Raw genomic sequence first — 13,775 nt, forward strand, 5'->3', positions numbered from 1 at the left:
CCGTCCCTCTTAATTATTACTCTAGGTATGAATTTTCAAAATTGATTAAAATCACGCACATGTTTGAATGCCCGTTTTCCGATAACAGCGGGATTTTGAAACGACCGGCGTACGCTGCAGTGAAATAAATATTAATAAGTCTAGCTGCAGTAGATTGTATAGAATACAATGATAATACGGGTGTGGAGGTTTATAGCTTAATAAAATAAATTCCAATTATACTTTACGGTGCACGTCCAGTTGTAGGTCGTATTGCACTTGTATAGAAGCAACATAGCGGAATGCAGCGTGGAGAGTCCATTTGAATTTTCTGCAGTTAGATTTATACCTGCACCTAGATCTCTTTGACGAGTGAGTTGAAAGACTGAAGGAATGTACGTCAGTTAATATACATAAATATTTCCACATTTTAATTTAATAAAGATGATCAACACATGACGTTTAAAACCTTCCGAAATAGGAATGTAAAACCGAATAAAACTCTTTCCATACCTGTGTGATTGCACGAAAACCAAAGTCCTCAAATTTACACAGAAATTTGTGTGGATAAGCAGCTCTCCTCTAAGCGAGGAATGTACCTTAAATTTAGTCGAGATTCTGAATATTTAGACTGAGTTATCCTTAAATTATTTCTATCAAGGGAAGCGCAATGCAGTATTGGTGTGGAAGTACGTAAAATTATTTATTGCTGGAATGGCAAAAGTAAAAAGAACTTTCAAATTTTCCTATATCATACTACATTACGGAAGTTTTACATCATGTAAAATGTACTGTAAGAAGTATATAATAAAAAAAATTATGCAGACAAACGTAACCTTAGCAAGGCAAGATACACAATGCTTAGCAGGATTGGATGAAACATATGACCGTAATTGAACACCTGAAACTCCAAGGAGGGTAAGTGATAAAATGGATATTTCAAGATATTAGCAAAAGACAAATTTTTATGTCCCACGGTGTATGAATACAGAATAATAACCCACTATTTCAGGCAACATAACCGGAGAATGTGCATTTAAACGTAAATATTTTCACTGTGCATGCCGTATGTGGAATCCACAAAGTAACAAACTGGAATTTAGAAATGAGCCATATCAATGTGGTTATTCACCACTATCAACGTCCACACTACAGACCTAACTCACTTTCTAACCAATTTTGACAAAACTACGAAATGGTTGTAACAGAATATTTAAGAAGAAATGTGGAATATCTAGTTCCGCATGCAAGAAAAGAAAAGGAGGAGAAGTGCAACCAAGTTACAATAGAGCATCCAGGTAAGAAATTTGAAGATATTTGAGACTGTCCATGCATAGACGCAAATCCCGTCTGCACAAATTAAGCATTTTAAATATAATTGCAGACATATTTAAACTATAGTAAACAATATTCCTCTAAAATAGGGAGTATTATAGTAATGCGCGTCATTATAAACAATTTATTGTATTGGTCATTATACTGTTCTCTCTACATTATTTTAATGTATGCATTTAAGGCTTAATTTACATCAAGAACAGGGGAACTAACCACGTGGACTTAGCCCATTTTCAAACTTACATTTGCTGTTACGTGACAAGCACCTCTACGTATCCATTGAAAGTATCTGAACAGTGATCAAAATTTGAAAAGAAATGAGATATTGTGCTGTCGATATTCCTGCACTATGGGTCATATTTTACCATATCTTGTCTTAATTTCGGCATAGCTCAGGGTAGAAGCGCGTGATACGTCCGGATATGGGCAATAAAATCTCTAATTTCTAAAATACAGCAAAGTATAAGGACAGGAAATACGTACATATAAATCTAGTGAATGAGAACGCAGGTAATCGGGTAGAGTGGATTTATTAAACTAAAAACATGAATTAAAGTCATACTAAATAAAAATTATAGAACAAAACGAATAATCGACCATTGCTTAATCAAATAAAAGTGACAACCACATATACATAAATAAACATTATTAAGCAAACGTTTACAAATAAAAACGGGTAACGAACCTGATAATTTAGAAAAAATTTACATGGAATATGCCTGAATTACACTCTATTTCGTTATGTTGCCTGCCTCGTTAAGTGCTTTGCCAGAGGGCTCGATATCTAGTCGTTCATGGTATGCGGTAGTAATATCTCTATTAATTAGCCTAATTTGCATATATACATTCCGATCACTCGGACACAAATATATAAAACACTTGGTCAGGATTGCGTCTTAATTACCCATCCAAAATATACACAAATTATAATCATATGGGTCCGAACTCATGAGCAGGGGTAAGGTCAGAACATCTCATTCCAAAATTAGCCATTGGGCGATTTCTCCCCGCTAATCAACCAGCACAACCTCACAACGCAGAAATAAATACATTGGACATAACCATAAAACCACAACATAAATATATTAACCACATCTGCAAACTAAAACACACACAGAACATACACACTGGAGTTAAGACAGGTGGCGGGTCTAGAACTCCACATGGCCAGGCAGCGGGTATCGCATATCTGACACATAGATACGGGGATCCCATCCGGTAAGTGTCATGGTGGCGTAGTTCACAGCTCATAATTCCAGGTGTATTGAAGGTGTATAGTACGCTTTGTACGGTCTTCTGTGCAAGCACTGACTTAGTGAAGTGGATGTTTTAGGGCAGTGTACCTCGTTGTAAAAATGTAGCATTTATTTCTTTTAAATCCATAAGAAATTTCGAAGTTAGGTTAGGTATGGCCGGAAGTAAGAAAAACAGAATAAATGTTGCGCGATCTTCTGTTGTCCAGGGGTAGGGTGCAGCTATGACTCCCACATCACGCTTGTTAACTGTTTTAGACAGCTTTCAAAAACACAGGCAACCCTCCACCCTTGTACTACTGTACCTTCGGCTGATCGCAAGCGCTCTCCCTCGGAGACAAACGGCACTTCCATCACCTCGCAGGAAGCAGCCCCATCTCTTCCATTTGGCTCGACCCGTGCCTTGCAATCGTCAGCTGTTAGTGAGTGCCTCTCCCTTGCACCACTAACTCGAGGCAACACCAACTTCTGAACACAGAGCACTCCTACATCACAGGTAACACTAATTTAACTGAGGTCAAGATTGTGACCTTGGTGCAAGGTATAGTGGGGAACGTATTACAAAATAAGCACTTCCTTCAACCCTTGGTAACAGTTCATGCACAAAATTTTTTGAAGAACTAAACGAAACAATAGATCTAAATTATAAAGTTATCAGCACCGGGCGAGTTGGCCGTGCGTGTAGAGGCGCGCGGCTGTGAGCTTGCATCCGGGAGATAGTAGGTTCGAATCCCACTATCGGCAGCCCTGAAGATGGTTTTCCGTGGTTTCCCATTTTCACACCAGGCAAATGCTGGGGCTGTACCTTAATTAAGGCCACGGCCGCTTCCTTCCAACTCCTACGACCTTCCCATCCCATCGTCGCCATAAGACCTATCTGTGCCGGTGCTACGTAAAGCCCCTAGCAAAAAAAAAAAAAAACAGTTATCAGCGATTTAAGAAATGAGTTAAAAGCTCGTGGGAGTGAAATTCAGGAGTTGAAATCTTTATTAAATTATAAAATGCACGAAAGTGAACAATACCAAAGGCGAAATAGTATTCGACATTTTAGGTTGCCCGAGGATTCTGGTTAGGATATAACTCAGTGTTCTACGTGGCTCAAAAATTGAAGGTTCCCTTAAGCATGGAAGATATTGACCGCTCGCATAGGGTTTGAGCCTCTGGGTCTGGGAATTCAAGGGCTATTATATGTCAATTTGTCTCCTACACCAAGAGATCACCAATTTTTCTTGCGAAGAGGTTGTTTTGTGGATCAAATTTGAGGATTCGTGAAGATCTTACCTCCGCCAGACATCATCTTTTGAAACAGGCAATTTATATCTTCGGCGAAAAGCAAGTGTGGACTTCTGAAGACACATTTATCGTACTATAAGGGTATGTCACACACCGTGCGGAAATACTGTTGAACATAAAAGATCTCTCCTTGTTGAAGTTAAATTAGTATGTTCTATTCAGTATTACCTTCTCTACTTTCGCGTCACGTAATCTAAATCTCCACGTAATGTTATTCGGGCATGTAACTTAACATTAATTTTCTGGAATTTTTGTAACCATCCAAATTGATGCATGTCTTCTAAACTTAAGTGTTCTGAAATTTACAAAATCATGTAATATCTATCAGATAAGTATCCCTCTGATTTGAAAATATTTTACTTAAATACACAGTCCATAGTGGATAAGGTACATTTCAATGAGTATTTTGACTGCTTTGTTGATTCAAATATTAATGTTATTGATGTAATTGAGATATTTTTCAAAGAGTCCGCACAGGTCTCAGAGATTAACACTCCTGGCATTAATTTATATAGCAACGATAAACTGGGCATGAGAGGAGGAGTAGCTGTGTAAGTGAAGAGCAACATAAAATATAAAAGACTTCACACCACCCCTGCAGAATATTGTCGTAAGCCATTTCTTCGAACTTGAATTAGCTGTGGGTGAAGTATTATTTTCATGCATCTACCTTCCACCCAAAATTAGCTTCAGGAAGTCGTTTAAAGAGGCGATGTATAATTAAGTTTTCCATTATAAATATGTTATACTTGCAGGTGAAATGAATGGGCATTTTGTACCAGGGTCCCCGGAAACTGTAGTAATCGAGGATGCACTTTACTCATGAAATTTGACTAGAACACATTTGATGACACATACCACACTGCATATTTTCATATTAAATTCTAAACCATAGCTTCAAATTGTAATGAAACCCTTCTGAAATTTGGGCAGACCTCAGCGAGTGGATTCTCTGGACATGATATTCTATATGCTGTCTTGAGTCTTGCCTAAGCCACCGACAAAGGAGGTCGCATTGAGCGGTGAGTTCCGGGAGGGGGAGTGGAGTTCGAGAGTGTGAAGTGCTGGAAGGTCGCCGAGGAGCGGGCCGACAATTATTGGTATAGAGCAGTACAGAGCGACGATAGGAAGATGGCAAAGGAAAATGAAGAAGGAAGAAAAGAAGCCAGGTGGGTGTAAAATGGATATGGAGAGGAAAGGAGAACTATTGTTATCGGCAGCAGTGATTATAATTTTATTATATATTGGGGGAGTCGAGATGAACCCAGGCCCGTCATGTAGGAGAAATGAGGAAAGAGAAAATATGGACGCAATCAAAAGAGCTGTACGAGAGGTGTTGACAGAAGTTTGCCCTTTCGGGCAGATAAAAGAGATGATTGAAGAACAGTCCAGTAAGATTGAAAAAATGGAAGTATGGATAAGAGGAAAAACGGACGACATAGCAGCACAGGTGAGAAATAATACCGAGGAAGTGGTAGCATTAAGGGAAAAAGTAGGGCGACTTGAGGAGGAGAATTTAAAGCTGGAAGTAGAAGTGGAAGCGAATACTTTAGATAGAAGGAAGAAGTGCTTGTTTATTTATGGAGTGCCTGAGGAGACGTGTGAAGTCAAAGTAATTACAACTTATAAAGTAGTGGACCTAATACAGGGAAAAATGAAAATAAATTTTAGTGAAGTGGATATTGACGATGTGCAGAGAGTGGGGAGAACTAGAGGCAATAGGCCTATAAAGGTTCAATTGTTTTCAACGTTGATGGCGGATATTGTGTTAGCAAATGCGGGAAATGTCCAGAGGGATAAAATATGGATAAGGAGAGACGTGGGAAGTGACGCGATCAGAAATGAGAGGCTACTCAGAAAACATAAGATGCTGGCTGTAAAATAGGGGCTGAGGGCAACTATCAGAGGTCAAAATTTAGTGGTGTCAGACAGGAATTGGAAGAGAATCTGGTCTGTGGATAGATTGATGGATTTAGAATTGAAGTTAAAACAAGAGGGAGAAAAGGAGAGTAGTGCAATAAACTGTAGGCAAGTGAGGCGAAATACGAATAGCAGTGTGCTGAGGACGGACTTAGAGATGAAGTCAAAGCGGGCTGAAGAAAAAGGGAGTAGTACAGCGATTAGTGGAGAGGATAGGCTAAATACAAGAAGTATCAGTGTACCGTGTGAAGAGAGACAGGGGGATGTGTCCAGTGATAAAGTGACCGATAGCAGTGTTCGGAGTGAAGAAGTGCGGGTAGAGAGGCCAAGTGAGAATGCGACTATTTGCAGGGAAGAGAGAAGTAGGGGAAGTGTATGCAGTGAAGTAAGTGAAGAGCGGGGTAAGAGGCTCGGGCAGAAGCTCGATCTGACGCGAGATCTGAGCAGGCGCCGAAATTTAGAGCCGATGTTGGCGGCTCTTTATGGAAAGAAGAAATAAAGGGCAGGATTGGCGAAGAAGTAAGAGATGTAGGTGGTGTTGTGGAGTTGGATTATATGAATGTTTGGTATTTGTTATTCATTGCCGAAATTTTTGAAGATGGAGAGGTAATTTTATTAGGTTATGATGGTATTTATTTGTGAAGGCTGAAATGTGATGATGATATTTGGAGCTGGAGGAGTGGTGGTAAATGTGGTGTTGGAAAATATTGAGGGCTTGGTATTTATGATCATGTGTTATTTGGGGCTGAAATGTTGTGATGGAGAAGTGAGGTATAAATTATGATATGTTATAGGGTTGAAATGTGGTGTTGGAGAAGTGGTGGTATAAGATGGTGGATGGTAGAAGGTGAGTGTAATGGTAGAAGAAGTAGAGGTGGTATAAGGGGTGGAGTTGGTGTTGTATTGCTGAAATGTGGTGTCGGAAAATATTGAGGGCTTGGTATTTATGATTATATGTTATGATTAATTTATGAAGTGTTATGATATGTTACAGGGTTGAAGTGTTATAGCGTTGGAATGTGGTGTGAGAGAAGTGGTGATATAAGTAGAGGTGGTATATGTTGTGGAGTTGGTGTTGTTTATTAGGTTATGAGAGTATTTATTTGTGAAGGCGGAAATGTGGTAATGGAGAAGTGGTATATTTATTGTTGATATTTGGAGTTGGAGGAGTGGTGGTAAATGTGGTGTTGGATAAGTGTTATATCGTTGGAATGTGGTGTGGGAGAAGTGGTGATATAAGGAGGTGGTATATAATGTGGATTTGGTGTTGTATTGCTGAAATGTGGTGTTGGAAGTATTGAAGGCTTAGTGTTTACGATTAGGTGATGTATGGTTCGGTATTGAGATGGTTTATTTACGGCTGATTTCGTGGGAGTTGGGAGGTGGTATTATTGTATTGGTGTCTGGTATGAGTATTTAAATTTTTTGGAGCTGGAGAGAGGTGAGTTTATTATCATTTTGTAAATTTTGGTTTGTTTGTATGGAGAGGAGGAAGAGATATGATGTTGGAGAGGTGTTGGTATATGAGTGAGCGGTATTTGTTATTATGGAGTGTTATGGCGGAATGAAATGAAAGGAAGCAATGTTAACGCGGATTGGTAAAAGCTGTGGTATGATGGATTGGAATGCAATGACGGAATATTGTTGTTACTATAGGAGGTGGAATCTGAAAGATTGAAAGCTATGTTAGTGTTATGGCTGGTTTGGAATGCAATCTGGTAATGTTGTTGTGGTAGCTTATTTTGGAGTAGGTCAGCGAACAATAGAGGCGATGAAAATGCTGAAGTAAGAAGGTTGCATACGTGTGAGTGATAACAAGTAGGAAGTTGTAACACCAGCAGTAGAATGTAAACATTGACCAGGCTGTTGTGAACTGGTTTAGATGGAGTTGGTTCTGGTATAGAACCGGGGCGTTATTGTTCATTTCATTTTATTTTATTTTGTATATGGTAGAGAGGGGTGGCTTAGGTTGGACTACGTTTATTAATCTTATTAGTTATTTATTTATTTATTATTATTGTAAACATGTATTCGGGGCTGAACGCCTGTTTTGTTCATTAATAAATACAAATTTATGCTGTCTTCTCGATATCAACACCCAAATATGAAAGAAAATGGATCACATTTAGGGATTTCCATAGTTTTATTCCTGCAGATTTTCGAAAAGACGTAATTTCAGCTCCCTGGTATGAAGTATTTTCTCAGAGTAATATCGATGATAAAGTCACCAAACTGAATAGCTTAATTTTTGCGTTGCACGACAAGCATGCCCCATTAAAAGTAATCCGAGCCAAACACCCACTTTGCCCGTGGATAACGTCTACAATTAGGAAAATAATCTTTGCGCGGGACAAGGCAAAAAGAAAGCACATCAAAACCACGAAACCTGAAGACTTTGGACCCTTTCGCATCCTGCGTAATAAAATCACACTCGCGATCTGTGATGTCAAAGTCAAACACAAGCATTCTTTGTTCAGTAAGAGAACAACTCCGTCTGCTCTTTGTGGAACTGTAAAATTACTAGGCATTGATAAGAAAAATTCACAACTTACTTCCTGCAGATTCTCAAAATTATTGTTTCTTTCAAATTTCACTAGTGAACAATTCTCACAGTATATCCGAAATTGTTCATACTTACATGAACATAAATGAACCTCAACATGATCTCCTTCACTTTTCGTACATTTACCCAGAGAATGTAGTCAAAGTATTTAAGAGCATGAATACCAAGGCTGCTGGACCAGATGGTATCAAATATTCCCCCTTTATGAACTGTTTGGATATAACCTCTCCGGTCAAGTTTCACCTGTATAATTTCTTTTTACAATCAGGAGTCTTTCCAGCTGTATGGAAAATGGCCAATATCCGACCTGTTCCTGAATTTCTTTCTCCTAAAATTCGATGATTTCGGACCAATCAGTATTTTGTCAGTATTTGGTAAAGGATTTAAATATTTAAATACAAAATACCCAATCTATTCTTAACATGTTTCAGTCTGGTTTTCGGACAGGCCATAGCACTACGACGGCAATACTCAAATTCACCAATGATATCAAGTTTGCTATGGACAGAAAGGAACTAACACTTCTGGTGCTATTCGCTTTAAGCAAGGCATTGATAGGATTCATTATGACCTCCTTCTGACAAAATTACATACAATTAGCCTATCCCTATCAGCTCTCTCTTGGTTTGAAGCGTTCTTGAACACAATTTCTTTAAACGGCCTTGTGTGCATTCTGGCGTCCCTCAGGTTCCCGTGTTGGGTCCCCTTTTGTTTTCACTCTATATAAACGATCTGCCTGGAGTTTTACGCCACACGAGACATCATATGTACGCCGATGACTTACATATCTATTACCATTTTTCTGTGAATAGTGTTGACGAAATTATTTGTAAAATAAATCTCGATATAGAAAGACTACATCAATATACAGTAAGTCATAATTTACTATTAAATGAAAACAAAACCTTAGCTATTTTTCTAGGATATCGAAGAAATTTATCAAATCTTTTCAACAGGGATGTTCCTCCAGTCCTGTGGTCAAGTATCAGGAATGTGCTAAGAATTTAGGTATTCTAATGGACAACACTCTGTCCTGGACCTTCCATGCCAAGCATTTGTTCAAGGAAGTGTCTGGTATATTGTATCAGTTTCGACGAAAATTGTCGTATCTTCCTTTTCGGTGCGAAAGATGTCGATCCAGACTATGGTAATTCATATTTTAGATTAAGGCGCTGTAATTTACAGCGATATCTCAGGTAAATATAATACTAAACTCCAACGTATTCAGAATGCCAGTGTGCGAATCGTCTTCAATATTCGTAAAGACTGTCACGTAACATCTTACTTCAAAGCCGCAGAGTGCTTGAAACTCAGGGATAGACGATCATACTCTACTGCTTGCTTACTGCTGAGAATTTTAGAATGTAACACTCCCTCATATTTGACCAAGTCCTTTGTTCAGATGAGTCAAGTGCATGATCGTGACAATAGGTTTACAGCCATCACCCTTCAGGTTCCATAGCATCGTACGGTAAAGTGCAGTAAGTCGTTCATTGCCACTGCCTCTCAATTATACAATGCAGCAAAGTAGTGTCGGAACTCAGAAAAAATATCATAAATACCGCTATCTTTCCACTTATTAAGCCATGTAATTGTATTTCCACCAAATTAATTAAATATTACGAAATAACATAATCTCCTAAACACATATAAGTTCAAACCCACCCAATTATTACAATAATGAGCAAAGATATCAACAATCGCACATGCCACAGTTAATAACTGTCCGAAAATGTCTGCTATACAAAATGGCGGCCGGCACGCATGCGCGGAAGGCAATAAACTATACCGTTCTGCTACCTACCGTTACGAACGGTTAGTGTTCTACGGTTAAAGAACAAAAAACCTAACTTGGCAGAAACTTCTCCATCAGCGACGAATCATATGACCGCTATGTCATGCGTGGTTAGCCCATGACTGCTGCACACAGCAACGGGGTGGAGGTCCTCTTATCGACTCCTGGATATTTCATGGTTGCCTGTCTCCTTCATGTCGGTCGTGTCTGGAACTAGCGAGTTACGTTAGAAACATCTACTTCACAGCTTGGCGTGCGCGAACACACGATTACAACCTTAGTATTGGTTACTATTTAACTATATCATCCGCGCAGATATAAGTTCCATCTGTGCGACACTAAATCAAGGAAGCTGGCCCGGTTGCAATCAGTCCTTGACAGCGGTTATATTTTAAACGACACGCACACTTTAATAGCACAATTAATACTTATTATATTAGATCATCACTAGCTATTGTGAGGTATCTCATGGCGATTGTACATCAGTTTAACAGAAAGGCTTCACAAATAAGTATGTCTTGTTGGCTCGCGAATTACGACACGTCGCATTTGGCGTGAGTGAGTATGAGACAATGAGAGCTCTTCCCTTCTCACCGCAGATTTTATAGCCTCTAGGGAACGCTATCTTCGAGGGTAACCCCTGGCAAATATTCCCTTCCTTTTGTAAGAGCTATCCAGATGTTAACGACCACTCCCGTAAATACGCATATATTTCATTTTAGCACAAGTAAACAATAGTATCGACACCTGTTACTCGATAATTCTAATTTTAATTTTGTGTGGTGTCAGATATGTGGAATTTAGCACAGTGATCGATCAATTGATTGAAATTCAGTTCATTCCAGCCCTGGTAAAGAGAAATTTGTCAACTTGTCACAATTGTTCCTTACATCCCCTCGTTTAAATCTCACCCACTGCAGGTTAGATGCGCTTGGGGACGCCGATATATAGGTGTGTACATGATTTAAATCAAGGCTTGCGGCTCAAGTCCTACTAGAGGAAATCGTTCCTATCGGAGCTCTGCGGTGTTCTCACAGCCTATGGCACGGCCATTCACGGTTCCTTCCTTCACTCACCGCGATTATATTGAGCACTTAAATAAAATTATGCAACAGTGTTTTATAATTAAACTGAAGCATATTATGATATGGTTAAATGTAACGTAAACTAGACCTTGAAAATATCTCAAATGTTTGCTGGAATATGAATTTCTCAATTACAGTCACATTCTTGCCCAGCTTCTAGACTGAATGGTCAACGTAAGTGGTCTTCAGAGGGCTCACGGTTGGATCCACCGCGGTTAGTAATTTAAACCGCGTTTGGTTAATTCCTCCATATCGGTGACTGGTATCTATGTTCACCTTACTAAAAATATTCATTTACATACGACACATCGCATTACAATCCATCCTAGAAATACTCATTAGTGAATACATCCCTCAAATACTGTAGGATTGGCGTCTGGAGAGTCATCCGGCCGTAAAACAAGATTATTTTCAATCAGTCACTACTGATCTGCATTTAGGGCAGTCAACGATGTGGAAGTTTCCCACCTGTTGTTTTCTTAGATTTTTCCTGAATGATTTCAAAGAAATAAAAAAATTATTGAACATCTCCCTTGGTAAGTTATTCAAATCCGTAACACACTTCCTATAAACGAATATTTGCCCTAATTTGTCCTCTTGAATACCAAATTTGTCTTTCCTACTTTTAAAGACATCACTCAAATTTATTTGTATACTAATGTCATTCCACGCCATTTCTCCACTGGCTGCTCGGACCATACCTCTTAGTGGAGAAGCTGGTCTTCTTTCTCCCAAGTCTTCCCAGCCCAAACTTTTCAACATTTCAGTAACGCTACTCTCCGTCGGAAATCACCCAAAACCAATCGAGCTGCATTTCTTTGGATTTTTTCCAGTTCTTGAATCTAGTAATCCTGGTGACGGTCCCGTGCACTGGAACCAAACTCTAGTTCCTGTCTTACCAGAGACGTGTATACCCTCTTCTTTACATCCTTACTACAACCCCTATATACCCTCATATCAATGTGCAAAGATCTGTACCCTTTATTTTCAATCATATTTACGTGATTACCCCAATGCAGTTTTTTCCCTTATATTAACACCTAGGTACTTCAGTGATCCCCATAAGGGACTTTCACTTTATCCACGCAGTAATTAAAACTGAGAGGATTTTTCCTAATTGTGAAACCACAACATGACTATTAACTCCGTTTATCACCATACCATTGCCTTCTGTCCATCACACAATATTATTGGGGACATTTTTCAGTTGTTTACAAATTTTAAACATATTTATTACTCTATGCAGAAAATATCATATGCAAAAATCCTTATCGCTGATTCCACTTCTTTATTCATATCATTTATATATATGGTGTAAAATAAAGGTCCAAAAAATCTGCCTTGACGAATTCCCCTTTTAAATATTACAAGGTCAGATAAAGCTTAGCCTACTATAATTCTCTGAGATCTATTTTCCAGAAAGATAGCAACCCATTCAGTCACTCTTTTGTCTAGCCCAATTGCACTCATTTTTTCCGGTAGTCTCCCATGTTCCAACCTATGAAATGCTTTAGACAGTCCATTTGACCTCCTGAATCCAAGATATCTTCTATGTCTTGCTGGAATCCTGCAAGTTGAGCGTCAGTGGAATAACTTTTGCTAAACTCGAACTGCCTTCTATTGAACCAGTTATTAATGTCGCAAACGTGTCTAATATAATGAAAAAGAATGAATTCCCAATGCTTACATGCAATGCATGTTAAACTGACTTGCCTGTAATTTTCAGCTTTGTGTCTGTTACCGTTTCCATTATATACGGGGCTACTATATCAACTCACCATTCATTCCTTATAGCTCCTTCATGCAAACAATAATGAAATAAGTACTTCATATATGTAGTATATACCAACTTATTGTCTTTAATATATCCCCAAAATATGTATCAATTCCAGCCGCCTTCCCAGTTTTTATAATTTATATCATATTGTAAATGTCATTTTTATCATAGGTAAATTTTAATGCTTCTTTAGCATTAGTCATCTCCTCTGTTTGGACATTACCCTTGTAACCAACAATTTTTACATACTGTTGACTGATTACTTCTGCCTTTCGAAGATCTTTACCTGCACACTCCCCTTGTTCATTAATGATTCCTGGAATGTCCTTGTTGGAACGTGTTTCTTGCTTAAAGTACCTATACATACCCTTCCATTTTTCACTAAAAACTGTATAACTGCAAATTGTGCTTGCCATCATGTTATCCTTGGCTCACTTCTTTGCTAGATTCTATTTCCTAGCAAGTTTATTCAATTTCTCCTTTAGCGGTTCAAGTGAAGGTCATCTGAGTGTAGATTCCTATCTCCTGCACACCCATTGGGATCTACAATCTCAATCCCATAGATAGATTCGACCCCAAGTAGTTGGGAAAATATGCCAGAAAGAAGAGTTACAGTTAGATCATTCATCACAACCTGCCTGCAGTTAAGGATATCAGTTAATTTCTACTGTTGGTAGAACGCGGTATAATTGACCAATCCACTAAAACTGTGGTCAGTATTCCAACCTGCGATAAGGTCGATGGCTGAAATCACGATGCTGTTAAATATTGCACG

The sequence above is a fragment of the Anabrus simplex genome, chromosome 2 (assembly GCF_040414725.1).
Source record: "Anabrus simplex isolate iqAnaSimp1 chromosome 2, ASM4041472v1, whole genome shotgun sequence".
NCBI classification, from domain to species: domain Eukaryota; kingdom Metazoa; phylum Arthropoda; class Insecta; order Orthoptera; family Tettigoniidae; genus Anabrus; species Anabrus simplex.